Source organism: Megachile rotundata, chromosome 3 (genome assembly GCF_050947335.1).
Source record: "Megachile rotundata isolate GNS110a chromosome 3, iyMegRotu1, whole genome shotgun sequence".
Taxonomy (NCBI): domain Eukaryota; kingdom Metazoa; phylum Arthropoda; class Insecta; order Hymenoptera; family Megachilidae; genus Megachile; species Megachile rotundata.
In genome coordinates, this window is record NC_134985.1 from 4,749,373 (window position 1) to 4,764,982 (window position 15,610).

The following is a 15,610-nucleotide window of genomic DNA, read 5'->3' on the forward strand; positions in this document are numbered from 1 at the left end:
CCCCTCAACTCGGGGCCCAATGTCCCCGTTCCCCATCAAAAGACCAGTCCAAAGTATAGAAATGGTTTCTTCAATATCTTCGCTGGGGGGTGTTTCCGCAGTTAGACATCGCATCATCATATCCAACACTCCCCCCACTACTGACCTGTGAAGTTTCATCATGATCGGGCGTAGGGGGGATGTTTAAATCTTACCGATTTGAGTTAAATACACATAAGTAATTCTGTTCCTCATGCATGTAGGACAGTGGAAACGGTTGTGCCGCGAACGTACTGCGAAAATTCGAGAACGAAAACATAAACCGCCGTCGAGCAAATTCGTTGCCGGCGAGCGTGTCGTTTCGGGCATGGGTGCGAGTGCGAGAAAGAGTGTGAGAGAGAGAGAGAGAGAATGAGAAACGCGTCGAACGTTAAGAAACGATCGAGGCTTCGAATAACCGAAGATTCGCGAATCGTTCAAACGCCAAAATCGAGAATGTTCGATCGTCGCGTAAATATAAGGATGTGTCCGCGGTGCGAGCGTGAGAAGCTAAGAGAGAACAACGAGTGACGAGCGAGGGTGCGACGACGATTACGAATACGATCTTTGTTACGGTTACGATTACGGATTACGATTTACGGCTTACGATTTTACGGGTTACGATTTGTGGACTTTTGGACTTTTTGTATTTTTGTTGCTTGTGCGTGCGTGTGTGCAAATTTGTAAATTTTCGTGTACTTTTCACTACTGTACTTTTCGTTTTATCGTGTGCTTAAATAAAGGCTTAGTTCTTAAAAATACTAATCCTACATGCATGAGAAACGTTTAAGTGAACATTATTTGTAATTGTTCTGTTCGTTATTTAACTGAGATTTCATATAAAGTTTTTTTATTAAACGTTTAGACTGTTTCGACGCAAAAGCACTTGAGCGTGATCGCGCTCAGCTGTAAGGCTCGAAGCAATCGCTCTCGCTTCTTGGCTCGTGTAATCCTCGCGTTCTGATTGTTCCGTGTTTTTCCTTAATAATTCACAAATGAAGCTTCAAACCGCATTTTTGGAAAGGAAAAAGTTGCTCAGAATCACGTCACATATCACTCATTTCCGTGAGTTACAGTAGTTGTGAGACACCCTGCATACATTCTTATGAACAATATTGCAAAGGTGAGATATAAGAGTATAAAAGATATAATATGTCATTCTACTTTAAATGTATTTAAGTGTATTTATTCTTTTTAATTGAATTGTATATTTATTTAAATACAAATAAAATGTTCTTATTTTTTAGCTCACTTCAAAGTTGGTTTTGGACTATTGGTGCGTATAATTCCTGTCCTCGACTGCATACTTAAAATATTTCATAGTTGCGTATATGGCTACTACTTCCTGGTCATAGTAGCCATAGGATTGCTATGTCGTCTTGAGTTTTCTAGAGAAAAACGCTACGGATTCCCATGCGTTATCTCAGAAATGTTGCGGGACTATCCCGATCACGATTTCTGATGCATATACCATGACGCTAGTTTTACATCGACTGCGGGATGCGCAAAGGCTGCGTTAGTCAACGCGTCCTTTGTTTTGCGAAATCAGCTTCCGCCTTTGGTAACCAGTTGTCTTTTCTTTTCGGCTTTAACACATCTGATCAACAGAGTATATGTTGTCATCGCGCTATATACAGTCCATAGAAATTTATCATGGAAAAAACCCATCTAATTTCTGCCCTGTTTACTGGCTGTGAGTAATCAATAATGACTTACCCTTTACCTTCCATGAAGCGAATTCCGTCCATATCGACTGTGAACCCGAGAAATGTTACCTTCAGTGCTTTATCGAATTAATTACTATACTATTCCGCGGGACGTTGAAAAAGTTAGTGAATGTTTCTCATGTGCTGTGCTTTAAAATATGAGGTCGGGCTAATGATCACGGCAATTGACGCCCTCAATAATAAACAATAACAGCAAAATATGATGTTATGAGTACATTGTCCATATACACGTACATGAAATCGAAATGGCGCTCCTGCTCACGAATAAAACGCTGAGAAATCTGCGCTGCGTTTCATAGTGCGAATGTCATAACTGGGAATTCAACAAATAATTGTGATTTTTTATATGCCACTTTGCGCAGCTGGAATCTGGTAATAAGCATATACCAAATCGATCTTGAAAGGTACAAATTTACTGTACAAGTTCAGCACTCGAGCGTTAAGCATTCGATAGTCTCTGCTAGGGCACTACGCGCTGTACTTTTTGGATACGAGGTGAGTGGGTGATTCCAGACACTCTTTGATGGACGAGCTATTCCTTGCTGGAGCGTAATTACAAACTCCTATCTTGCTATTTTGATCGTGTCCGGAGGTGGACGTCAGTGTTAGCGCGACGCAGAGTATCCAATAGTTTGTATACATCATTATCCGACACTGCTATCATGTCAGATTCAACTCTCCCGGTCGGTAACACTCTAGGTATTGAAAATTCGACTTACATAAAATCTTTCTTCACATTGTCAGATTACATCAATTATGAAATAACTGATTTTCACCATTTTGAAAAATTATAAAATACACAAAAGTAAATTCTACTTGAATAGGTACACGAAAATATTATCTGTTAATATTTGTGACAGGAAAATAAGAACACTTTTAACTTGTCGTAGAATTTGAAAATCTTACTAAAATCTTAATATGGCTCTCAGTTGTAGCTTTCCTCTTTACCGGCGGGACATTGACATCAGTTTCTGCTTATCCGCTTCACCACAAATCAATACCTCGACATTCTGCTCTCTGCCCTTGAACGATAAGGAGTCAAATCGCGTCTTGCGTTTCGTTCTAATTCTATTTTCAATTTACAATTAAATTTAAAATAAAATCGTCGAATTCGTCGAAAGACTGTAAGACGGTTCGACCGGCGTGTAATTTGCGGAAACGATGTGTACTACTTTTCAACGAAACTGTAAGTCAGTAAATTCGCTTTAGCAAAGTTAATCTATTCTTTATTCTATTTCTATTCTTGTTCTACATTCACCATAGGTCATCAATCTACACACCCTCCGGGTGAATTTCGTGTTCGTTTATCAATTTACCGCAAAATTGGCTGACGCTCAATAAATTATTACTTGTTTTCTTAATTTGAAATTATTTTCCACTACAACCACTGATTCAGGCCATGTTGAGTGGAACCTTTCGTTGATTGAATTAACTAAAACTTCTAAATTCCCTGAAATTCGTCGTAAAAATAAAAGAATTCGGTTGTAGATATAAGTTTAAATTTTAGAGTGTTTTTGAATATTTAAGGTTTGTCATAGCAGCAATAAAAGACCAAATAACCATTACTTGTCCGTTTTATTTATTGTATGTATATTGAGTCCAGGGCTGGCGTAGTTGTATTTCTTTTTCTTTCGGTTCCATGTATTATAGTTTGAAAAGTCGAGGCGATCCTTGGGTTTATTACTGTTACGGTAATTTGTAAGTCGAGGGCCGGATGGATCACCGGTCAACGGTTTGGGTCGGATGACCGTCGCAGGGAAAAGCGGGAATTTCCGATTTTGAGAAACGTCATCTCCTTTCCCACTCTGTGTTTTTTTCCTTTCCCAGCGTTTTGGGAAGACATATATACTTTGTACAGGAAGACGCGCAAGAGTCTGTCCTGAAATGCTTGTTAACGATTAAACACCCTCGTTAATTTTTGTTATTGTTAAATTGTTGTTCGGCCTCAGATTTATTTCTATTTTTCTCATCTTTAACCCGGGTTTTGTCTACAATTTCAGAAGTGGGATTGAATTGATTTTAGTTTACACAACCTAATACTGAAACCAAGAATTTAAATTAAACAAAAAAAGTCATAATAGACAACAATAAAGTAATAAAGTAATCGGGGTTTTCAATCTCCATACTACATATTTTCTCATTACTGTCAAAGATGTAAATACTGTGTATACTGTAACGAGGAGTATACTGTGTATACTGTAAGTTGTGCCTTGCCATAAGGGTCCATCTTCGAGGTCTAGAAATGGGGCGTTAACGTTGCATATACCTACTGTCCAGAGTACAAAAGAAAACTAGCAAGACGGGAACGGGGCAAAGAGGGTAGGCCGCTAGGACCACTTAATCCCCACTTTTCGACTCATGCGTAGCTCTCACCGTTCATCCGTAATAGTGTGCTTTTGCATAGATGTAGAAATAGATATTGCTACTATACAGGGTGTTACCTGTAACGCTACTCACGATTTTTCTCCCACTTGCAGCCACCTTACGAAAAAAAGTTTAGAATAATATTTGCAGGGTATGTAGTGCACAATAGATATTAGTAAAGCAAATTTTGAAAACAGTTTATTCTCTTGGTAAAGTCAAGGTCACCTTGAGTTTTTTAAATAGGAACATACATTTTTTTTTATTCATAGCTTTAGAGGACATCGAGACGAATTCAAACCATACATTACATGATATTTTTATTAACATATTACTCGATTTACAGAAGTGGAAATGTGAAGTAAAAGGCCGAAATATTACGCGATGGAAGGTGACATACATTTTGAACATGTAATTAAATAAAGTGTATTTTTCTTACATTCTAGATGCGCGTTTACATTCAGTAATTTCTTTGGAACCAAATAATGGTTACACTACTGTTTCGGACGCTGGTTGAATCGGAATTGGATTGGTGCACTTGGACGCAAATGATGCAACACGATTGTAACGTTCACAAAAACTTAAGTTTATTAGACACAGCAACAGACAACAAAAAAGAACGATAAAATAACTTGGACGCGGATTATTAAAAGAAACTTTAACGGCGAGATTAGCGGTTTTTCGTTTGTTGATAGAGACAGTTAATGCGACAGGTAATACGGTAATACGGTTAATACGACACGGTCGGCTGGGCCGTATTTATATTGTTAGATGTTCGGCAAGGGGGGGAACGGGTACGGAGGTTCGAACACGAGCAATTTTGAAAAAGTAAACGGCTATTTCTTACATTCTAAACAACTACCAAAGTCAAAAACTAACTACTTATTGCCGAAAATGCGTGTGATAATAGGCGGTAACGTTAAAATCTGACCACTGAGATGCTCTTTTCGTCCTTCTAGCCCCGTTCTCGTTCCGCTAGTTTTCTTTTGTACTCTGGACAGTAGCTGACCTGGCGAGAAAGGACGTTCACGTTCAGCTTACGGTGGGCCGGACACAGACTAAATCCAACCGCTCCACAGTGGGCCAGAGCGACGAATTAGCTATTCACGGCCAATTTTAGCGTTATTTCAAGACTTGAAACTAAAGTATAGCGGCCGCTGCGTCGTTCGAGCATTTAAAACAAGTATTATTATTACATTTAATCACACCGGATTATTTTCTTGCCGACAAAATTAAAAATAAAACAAAAATAAGTGTTATATTTCAAAAAGTTAGTGAATATACTATACTCTCAATGTGGACGTTCGGTTTATAAGCATAATTTCTATTAACGTAAACATAAGTTTAACATGGAAACAATTTTTATGAGTAGAAATAGATACATTTTTCACTAGGTTTTTACAATATATTAATTTATTAATTTAAAATTTATTTATTATTATTTATGTATCATCGACATCGTCTTGAAGGTCTTCTTGTAACATTAATTTTTCTATTTCATCCTTGAAAATATTAAAACGCGAACGTGTTTTATAAATTTTTCTCTTTTCTATCGAAATTGAAAATATTAAAATATCGGGCGTATATAATAAAGTCTGAAAAAGGTCCGTCAATGTTTCTAATTGCGAAAATTTTCGTGTGTGGTCTCTTCTAATATTTCAGAAATATTTGTTTTTAGCCTCCATTGCTTCTTCAGAAAACATTCCAATGGGCAATCCAGCACTTTCTATTATATCTGCACCATGCAATAATATTTTGTGCAAACTTAATGGCATATAAAACTAGTCGTACTCTGCTACATTTAAGTTAAATGTTGCCATTGCGTATTCTTGAAATAAAATCGAATTAATTAATTAATATACATACAGAATATATAATAAAATATAGTAATGTCTATTCGACTAAATACACAGTATACATATACCTACGTATTGCTGAAGCGTGTGTCACGCGACGCTTCAAACAATAATAACTTCTGCGGTGGGACGAGGGGGGACATGTTTCCTTTTGAATTAAAATAAGGAAATCCTGCTGAAAATTTTGCACTGTGATAGAGCACGCAACTCTTTGAACTTTTAAAGATATCCCTTGCTAAAGATGAACAACTATGAAAATAATCTTTGGTTCATTGAAAATTATTTTGTAAATAAACTACAGATAATAATTTGTCATGGCATATGTATTCTCAATATAAACATATGCTGTTTATTAAAGAAAAAAAAATTTGGCAAAAATGTTTAATACTTTTGTCAGGGCATCAATATGAAAACGAGTAAAGTTTTCGGTGAAAGATAGCATTCATAAAAGTCTGATCTTTGAATGCTTGTTATGACTATAATTTTTAATGAATTTCATTAATGTCCATCGGTTTTGAATTCGACAGGTATTTAGTAAGCAATATGTACGAGGTGTGACACAAAAGTAACGAGACTAGTCCGATAAATCATTGTATCTTCAGAATCAGTTCTCCGTGACATTATCACCTTCAAAGTAGTCCCCTTCAGCATTTATACACTTTTGCATTCGGTGCTGCCATTGCTGGTAGCAGTTCTGGAACGAGGTTTTTGGAAGTCGTTTCGGGAGATTCTCCGTTTCTGCTTGAACCTCTTCAACTGAGGTGAAGTGGGTTCCCATTAAGCAAAATTTAACTTTAGGAAATAAAAAAAAGTCGCATGGAGCCAAATCAGGTGAATAAGGAGGATGCCCCATCACAGTAATATTTTTACTAGTCAGAAACTGCTTTGCAGACAGTGCCGTGTGAGCGGGTGCATTGTCCTGGTGCACCAGCGATCCATCGCTTCACAACTGTGGCCTTTTTTTCCTAATTTCTTCACGAAGTCTTTTTAGTATTTCAATGTAATAGTGTTAGTTAACAATCTGACTACTGGGAAACCACTCAATCATTACAATTTCATTAATGTCGAATTTTGATTTCGACATGCGTGTTTTTTTGGGTTTTGGGGATCGTGGAGAGTTCCACTGCATCGACTGGCGCTTACTTTCTGGGTCATAGGTAAAAATCCATGTCTCATCACATGTTACAAAAGAGTTCAACAAATTTTACAAGAAACTTGATGTTTATTCGCTGTTCGGTTTTTACGTTAGACATTTTTCCGGCAAAATGCAGTTGCACGTGTTCACTAAATAACGCAATACTTCCAAATGGTATGACCGATTCAATCGAAATTGGCAACATGGATAGAGGAGGCATGTGGGATGATGCCACGAAAAAAAATTACTGCCAATTCCATTGTTTTTTCAAGCTACAGACCTAGTCTCGTTACTTTTGTGTCACACCTCGTATGTTCATTTCATATCGATCCAGGAGAACCGATTTTTTGACAAATGAACAGCTAATTCGTCGCTCTGGCCCACTGTGCGCTCGGCTGACGTTGTCACGGGCCACCCGTCAGCCTCCATGATGGTAACCAACAGCCAGTTTCAACAGACACCGGGCGTGAGCAAAGCCACACCCAGCTACCGCCAGAAAGGAGTCGAAAGACCCGGCCAACCAATCAACACGCGGCAGCCCATCCTCGACGCGAAATTCCTCGCGGAGAGGAACACCGAATACTGGGACGGGGAAAATAAATGAACTACGGGCTGAGAACGTATTTTGCGTGTCTCATTTTTTTTCTTTTTTGACTTATTACCCCTTTGAATTTTTTTTTTTAATGTGTGGTCGCCACTTCAATGGGACGCCTAACCAATAGTATTCAAATCGGACCTGTGTAGCGCATATGTTCCGGTAGGATTTCGTTTTCTAGTACGTATTTTTTTCTAGTGTTAGGTTTCTAATGTTTGAAGGTAGTCAGGAATAATAAAGCAATATCTGATTCGAGAATCATGGTTCACGAACTGCAATACGACCACTATTGATATATGTATAAACTACATATGAAATTTTAACATCGATTATCTCGAATACACAAGGAGATATGAAACGTACCATTGCGATGCTGAGTAAACATAAAATAATATTCTACTTAGGCATCTGTTTAATTTTACATATTATGAAAATTAAGTATATTTGGCCCTATCTTCATATTGTATAAATTTAATTTTCATTCAACCGATTGAAGCGAAGTTGTTAATTTCCTTTAGGATTTGGCTACTTCTTTAATACTGAATAATACTGAACAATATTGTAGGATAGGAGGGTAAAGGAAGAAAAAAAATATGTTTTAACAGAAAATTAAGAATATACATATTTAAGGATAAACACACAAAACACACAAAGGAATAACACTTCGGGCAGCACTGCTTTCCGTCAATGTTTCTCGCAGGAGCGCAAAAATACGACTGCCCCGCAAGAATTTTGCACACGCAATTCGTCGCTAACAAAAGACAATCGTTCGTTTAATGGAAAAAAAAACCTTCGGTAACGGCCACTCTATGGAAAAAAAACCTAATACCTGCTACTGTTGTGGAAAAAACCCTACAATGTGTAGATAAGTATTACCTCAATTTCTATTTTTTTAATGTATTTACTTCTCTTTCAGTAAATAAATAATAAGTGGATAATTATTCTGTAACATCCCGAAGGTACAATCGCATTAATCAGGATTGAGAAAGCGTAAATTATTTCATTAAAGTTAAAAAATTATTACTTATTAATAGCGTTAATCACTTCAGATTAATTCAACTTGCAACGATCGAAATGACATATGTAGTTAAGGTCATTCTCCTAAACGACTTTCAGAAGGTTTAGCCGTCGCTCGTATTTTATTAGAAAGTTCTTAATAAAAATGTGTCATTTATAATACACTAGAATTCCCATATACGTATATTCGATTTGACTTTCACCTTAACATACATTATCAAGGACTATTCATGAGTAAATTTTCGCTATAACATAATTGACATTCATTGTTCATTAAAAAATAAAACTTCAATGATACTTCAGCTTAGTCTACATAATTGGCTGCTTGACTAACTCAACCTATACATATTTTGTCATTCATGGTATTCATGCTCCGACATGCATTCTTAATTATATTGTAAAATATGGGTTAGGTTAGAAAAGAACTGTTAGTATATGCACAAACCTTCAAATATCTAAAACTTATCCAAACCTTCGAATATTCCAAATATTCTATTGTTAACAATTTTGTCAAATATGATCTATTTGTTTATATATATAAGTACAGGAATAAATAGCCGATGTTAGAAATTAGTATTCCAAAAGAGAATTTTAATTAACATTTAAACAACTAATACTAGATTTGACACCAAAGGACATTTTTTATTTGGTTTTAGTGTTATTAGTCGTCTATAAGTTAAATCAAATATAAGATAGGAATGTGACAAAAAATTATTATGCGTAAAAGTAATTCTTTCGGTTCCCATACACTTGAAAGTCGTGCTTATGCACTATTCTCGATATAGCCACTATTTTGGACATTGCAATTTCTGATCGTGGAGTCATTTTCAATGAAGCAAGATTATTTTTAAGCAATGGGCGAGTCAGATTCGAATTGGCTTATCATTTATTCATGAGAAATGAATAACATTTTTTAGAATATTCTGTTCCTCATTTAATGAAATTTTGACATAGGGGCTTCTTTTTACATGATTACACTATTCCGGAATAAAAGCGTTAGTTCATGATCACTTTTAGCCGCTAGGCTCGAAGCTATCACTGTCCCGTGTGGGTGCGTGCAATTTTTGCGCTTTGATTTGTCCGTGTTACTGATTCATAATTCGAGAAAGAAGCTTCCAACCCATTTTTGCAAAGGGAAAAGTTGTTTCGAATGACGTCCCCTATGGCCCATTTCCGGGACTCACGCTCGTTGTGTGACACTTTGTATATTCACAGTACTGCTGGCCAGCCAATCCACATGACAGAATAATCGGTGTCTTGCTCCAGACTTCAGATATACAATGCTTGGATTCCGAGTTAAAAGCTAACCTAAATCACCAAGTGACGGTCCATTCTGACGGCTCCCTCGTTCGACGAGCACTGCGAGACACGCACTGCCAATCCGTACCTGGTTATTATAGTTATATCAATATAAGCCAAGTTGTCTTTTTAGCAACGTCTCGCTGCTGCTTAGAGGCGGCCTAAGTTTGACGAACCCTGAGCTGTCCTTACAGGACTGGGTGGAATTTCTCCTGGATGCTAAACTCTACAATCACATACTACTGAGGGGATCTCCCCAAATCGCTCACCTTCAGAACCAACTTGCACTTCTGTGGCGCTGAAAAGATTGTGTATCTGAAAAGGTTACAACAAATGCTTCTTTGTTCAACTCACTTCTAATATAATTCTTTTTACTACACACGTGGTGCTCACTTGGCGCGTTTTTCTCGCAGAGTGAGCATCGCGCTCTCTCCCTTAATTCACACGATGCTTCTCCTCCCACCACCTCGTCAAGTAACAAAACAATAGAATACAGATGTATCACACTAACAGGATCAACTCATGTAAACATTCCGGAAACAGGAGAAACTACGTGATGTCAATCTACTTTTGCTAATCAAACAGAATTGGATGACTATTTCGTTACAACTTACCACCATACTTCAAAAGGTCTCACCGATTTGGCCGTTACCCTCGATGTCGATGTGAAATTGTCTCGGCAAGTATTTGACTATACGAAATATAATAACACAATAAAAATCGAATATCATGTAAAAATGATACATGTAATACTCCTCGTTGATGTGAACGGTTATTGAGTTCTATATACTGACCATATTTTAGAGTCCTTCAGGTTGCCACGAGCATTGCGATCTACCATAACAAAGTATAAGACAAGAAAGAAATGGGGCAAGGGCACATTATCTCACGTATACTGACATTAATACAGTGCATCCACCGGCAGAATGCACGTGTGATAAAGAAGAGAAGCATATCACATGGCGTTTCATCGAATCGATCCACAAACTTCGTGTGATTTGATCCCAAAGACCATGCAATACCTAGAAAGCCTCCTAAGGAGCTACTCGATCAAAGGTATCTGAACAACGTCACTGATGTCCATGTTTACTTAGGGAGCTGTTACCAGAGTACCCTAGGCCAGGGGTCGGTGTACGATGGCACAGCACCGTACAACTTAGGGTCGCTATACCTGTCTCATCATTAACCTCGACTCTTAAAAAGGCAATAGGAAAATACATTTTAGCATCCATCATAAAGCAATCCTGAAGTCATCCGTCCTAATCCCAATCCGCGTACCGCTACAGACCCATCATAAAATCCCAAGAAGTACCGTTTCCCTTGCCATCCCTACTGCCACCTTTTTTCCTCCACTCTTTCCTTCCACCCTTGTTAATTTTCAGAACTCCTAACCCAATCAAAACTCCAAAATTCCCTCTTTTTTACATAGTACCTTCCTCCTTTTCCCATCATCCCACCACAGACAGCTCTCAATAAGTTTTTCTTCTTAGAAACACACCGAAACACAAACAGATCGAATTAAACATCAGAACAAGCAAAACATCAAATCAAGTCAAATCACCGACATACACATTTGTAGCAGTTAGAATTAAGAGTTAGTTTAAATAAACTAAGTGTTAAGTTTAAACACCAGCAATCTTTTAACACCATACAAACTCGTCCTCACGACATTAAGTTGCCGTCGAGCACAGCGATCGAGTAGGAGCTCAAGCTATATTTTCATTTACCATCATCCGAGTTCGCGATCGTACAGTCGGCAACCTTTTGAGTCGGAAGAGTCAAAAATTACAATTTACAAAATTTCAAAGTTTTTAAAGAGCCACAAAATTTTTTCTTGCCAACAATAAATAGTACTCGCATATATAAAGTTTTTTGATAAAAAAAAACTAATCTATTTATTCATAAGAAAAAATATCTATTTGTTCATATATATAAGTAGTGTTTTTCACAACAAATTAGATAATATATATATGGCATTATTAGATAATTACTTATTATTTAAGTAAAAAATTAAAACAATTAAACATTTACTTACAACACTAACAGTTGACGACAGCGACGACGCGTGTCACGGGGGAGGGATGCTGTGAAAAGCAAGTACAAGTGATTGAAAGATAGAATCGGTGCCTAATCCTCGTTAATGGATTCAGAACGATTTTTAAATGTTTTTGTTTTTTGATAAAATAAATAATACTTGCGTATGGAACTAAAGTGCTGCAGCTTCACATCCAAAGAGCCGCATGTGGCTCGCAAGCCGCAGGTTGCCGACCCCTGCCCTAGGCGGTCACTCAACAAACGTTGCGGGTACTGTCCCGTTAATGTGTGTTGTACAGAAAAACATCAGGACTTATTGTTAGCATCGGATATACAAGTATAATCGAGAACAATTGACAGCAACAAATACGATCTGGAATGATCTTTTATTCGAGGTGTCGAACCATTCTCTATACATCCTGGAGACTGTTAGGCCTAGTATCTAAAACGTTCCTGAGTACAAACAACACGATACTTAAAATTATTTTTGTGGGGCAACTCAATCCTTGATATATGGGCAACGGATGCTGCTAACGGAAATGATGTGTTGCAGAGGTTTGCACAAGTGACCTCGACAATGACCTTATCGAACGTTTTGTGAGTAGTCCTGATAAGCTATTCTAGGGGTTGGCGGTGCGCTATCAATTATGTGCGCATAGGCGTTTAGACCAGGGAGCATATCTGCTTATAGTTTCAGCTAGCCAAATGTATAGTAATTATCTTCTTAGGGCCTTCATAGGGCTGGATAGATTTGTAGATCAGAATTCGTTACGTACAGCAAAAGAGAGCAATTTGTACAAGATTCGTCGCACACAAAGTGATCAATCTGCCGCGATGGAGATGAATGACGGACAAACTGAAACATCTAACGACAATCTTATTTAGCTTTTTCGCTACGAGACGTTAATTGTAGTGGCCTAACCCGCCTCCCCACATCGTGTCGTCACAATATTGGCGGTTAAAGTAACGAATCGCCAACATGGTCTCTTTCGTATCGGAGCATGAAGGCTGTTGTATGTGCTCGTAATTTGCATGATTGCACCGTGAGACAATGTTGGAAATCTAACTATTTCTGCAACAAATACAATATCCTGACGAAAAGTCAGCAAACACTGAACGTGAGAGTTACTATTTACTTACCACGAGGTTCTTCTGTAATTAGTTATTTGTGCTTCGTTTATAAGTATCACCTGCAGTCTTCGTGGTGACAACTCTCACAATTCCATCATCATCTGGATGTATAATACGTCCCAATGTCCATTTGCTGCGTATATTCAGTTGATTAATACAGTAAGACTCCGCTTAACGCTATTTCGATATTACGCGGTTGTATTTGGATTTCTCGAAATGGTACACGATATTGATACTTGTATATGCGTGCAAAAGAAGCCGGCATGCAACAACTATAAGCGGTGCATTATGCAGCGACGATGCACATGATTTTTGTTTCACTACACTCTTTTGTTACTCTGTCCAAAATAAAGGTTCCAACGACTATTCCTCGTTTAACGCTGTTTCGTTTAGCGCTGGAACTTATTGAAACGTATCCCCCGTGTCAAGCGAGGTCTTACTGTATATTCTTTGTGCCAGCGAGTCCAAAAATATTGCTTGACTTTTTAATTCAAACAGACAATCTGTTGCTAGGAACTTGCTGAAAGTCAATCTCTGACACGGTCATTAGTGAATCATTAAAATATGTTCAGGAGTAAGAGCGATAGTATCATTAGGGTCAGAGGAAAACAAAGTTACAGGACGTGAATTTAATATCGCTTCAATTTCAATTATATATGTATTTAATTTTTCATGCATAAACAATTGATTGCCGACTGTTCGAATCAAATGGTGTTTAAAGACTTGACTAACGCCTCCTATAGACCTTCAAAACGTGATGATTGTGGAGGGGAAAAGTGTCAAGAAATGCCTTCAGACTCTAAATGACTCATAATTTTTTCATTATCATTTGTTAAACTTAAAAATTTTTGAATTTCGCGCAATTCATTTTTTGCTCTGGCGAAATTTGTTTCATTATTAGAATAAATATATTGAGATTTACTTCGACGTGCAAAAAATCATTTCGAACTTGCTATAAACGCTTCTACTGTTAAATCACAAACAAGTTCTAACAATGAGTAAATTACAGGGGAGTACGGGAGGATACTCCTGGTAGCCCGTTATGGAGCTACTCGTAGTTCGTTATGGAGAATTCGGAAAAAATACCTGGACGCCATTCGAACGAGACAAAACAGAGTTACTCCTGAACGCCTGATTAATTAGAGCTATAGACGAAAATTTAAAGTAGTCGTGATGTTGCGTTGTGTAAAGAAAGAAAGAAAAGAAAAAATTATTCTGTTTCTTTTATAATTTCCTTAACCTCGCAATAAATCGCTATTTTCCAGAATACTTTATTTCCTGCGAATTCTGTCAATCCATCCTTGTATCAATCAATAATGGTTACAACATGTTTTTACTGTTAGTTTACCTTCATTTTTAACAAGCATTTGGAGTAGTTCGATTAAGGTATCATATTCTATAAAGATAAATTAAATTATGGGAACAAGGGGGGGGGGGGGGGGGGGGGGGCTAAATTACCGTCTGTTTCTCTATTCCTTAGCAATTTTTTAACATCTCGCATATATCTTCCTGTAACAATACAAAGCTAGCATGAATTAAAATGATAAGAATGTTAAATATTAATATTACTTACATCGACTGTCAGATGTCACCTACTCGCGCAGTTATCACAAATATCCTTCGACGATGTTATACATAACTTTATGTGATCAAGAGAAATCATTATGTAATGTACATGGTGTGTTCCGAAACTAATGAGAATAAAATTCCTGCGCCGCTCCTGTTGGTCGGAGGGGGACAGGACCACGTGGGTTAGGTGCAGGGGACCCTAAGCTTTCCAGCGCACCCGATCCCAGGGCTCTCCGAGCTGTGAAAGGGACAGGACGTGAATTTTTGTGACCCCGTGTTTGGTAACCGTGTCACGGAAAAAGTGACGTCGACGATTGGAACAACGATACGCGATGAAGCTATTGTGCTAAACTAAACAAATCTCTTGAGGAGACAAATAAAATGATTCGTGAGGCTTATGGGGACTCTGTTCTGTCGTACTCACAAGTTTCGAGGTGGTTAAAGGCCTTTAAGGAAGGGCGGGAAGAGGTTCACGACGATCAACGCTCTGGGCGGCCACCAACCAGCAAAATAATCCGTCAAACAGTCCATAAAGAACTTCTTCTTGAAGAACAGGTAGTTAACACCGCCTACTACGTGGATGTGCTGGAAAGACTGCGAAAAAGGGTTGTCAGGACGAGAAAACACATCTCCGCTACCTGGATACTGCATCACGACAACGCGCTTCGAGTACGTGAGTTTCTGACCCAAAATCAGGTGTTGACGCTGCCCCAACCCCCCTATAGCCCTGACCTGGCACCGGCAGACTTTTTTTTGTTCCCTCGTATCAAGACACCCCTGAAAGGAACTCGTTTCTCGTCGATAGAAGACATCCAAGCGGCCGCGACCGACCCTCTGAATGAGATTGCGGAAAACGCATTCCAGGACG

The 15,610-nt window shown here is 38.1% G+C and overlaps 1 long non-coding RNA gene across 1 annotated transcript in view; it reads left to right on the forward strand.

Moving 5' to 3' along the window:
- Positions 1 to 297: 297 nt before the first annotated feature.
- The window catches only part of LOC105663909 (uncharacterized), a 59,620-nt gene continuing 44,307 nt past the window's right edge, over positions 298 to 15,610 (forward strand). The window contains exons 1-2 of the long non-coding RNA XR_013037421.1: positions 298 to 1,141; positions 1,266 to 2,931. This is a non-coding gene — a long non-coding RNA (uncharacterized LOC105663909). The remainder of the gene's footprint in view (positions 1,142 to 1,265; positions 2,932 to 15,610) is intronic.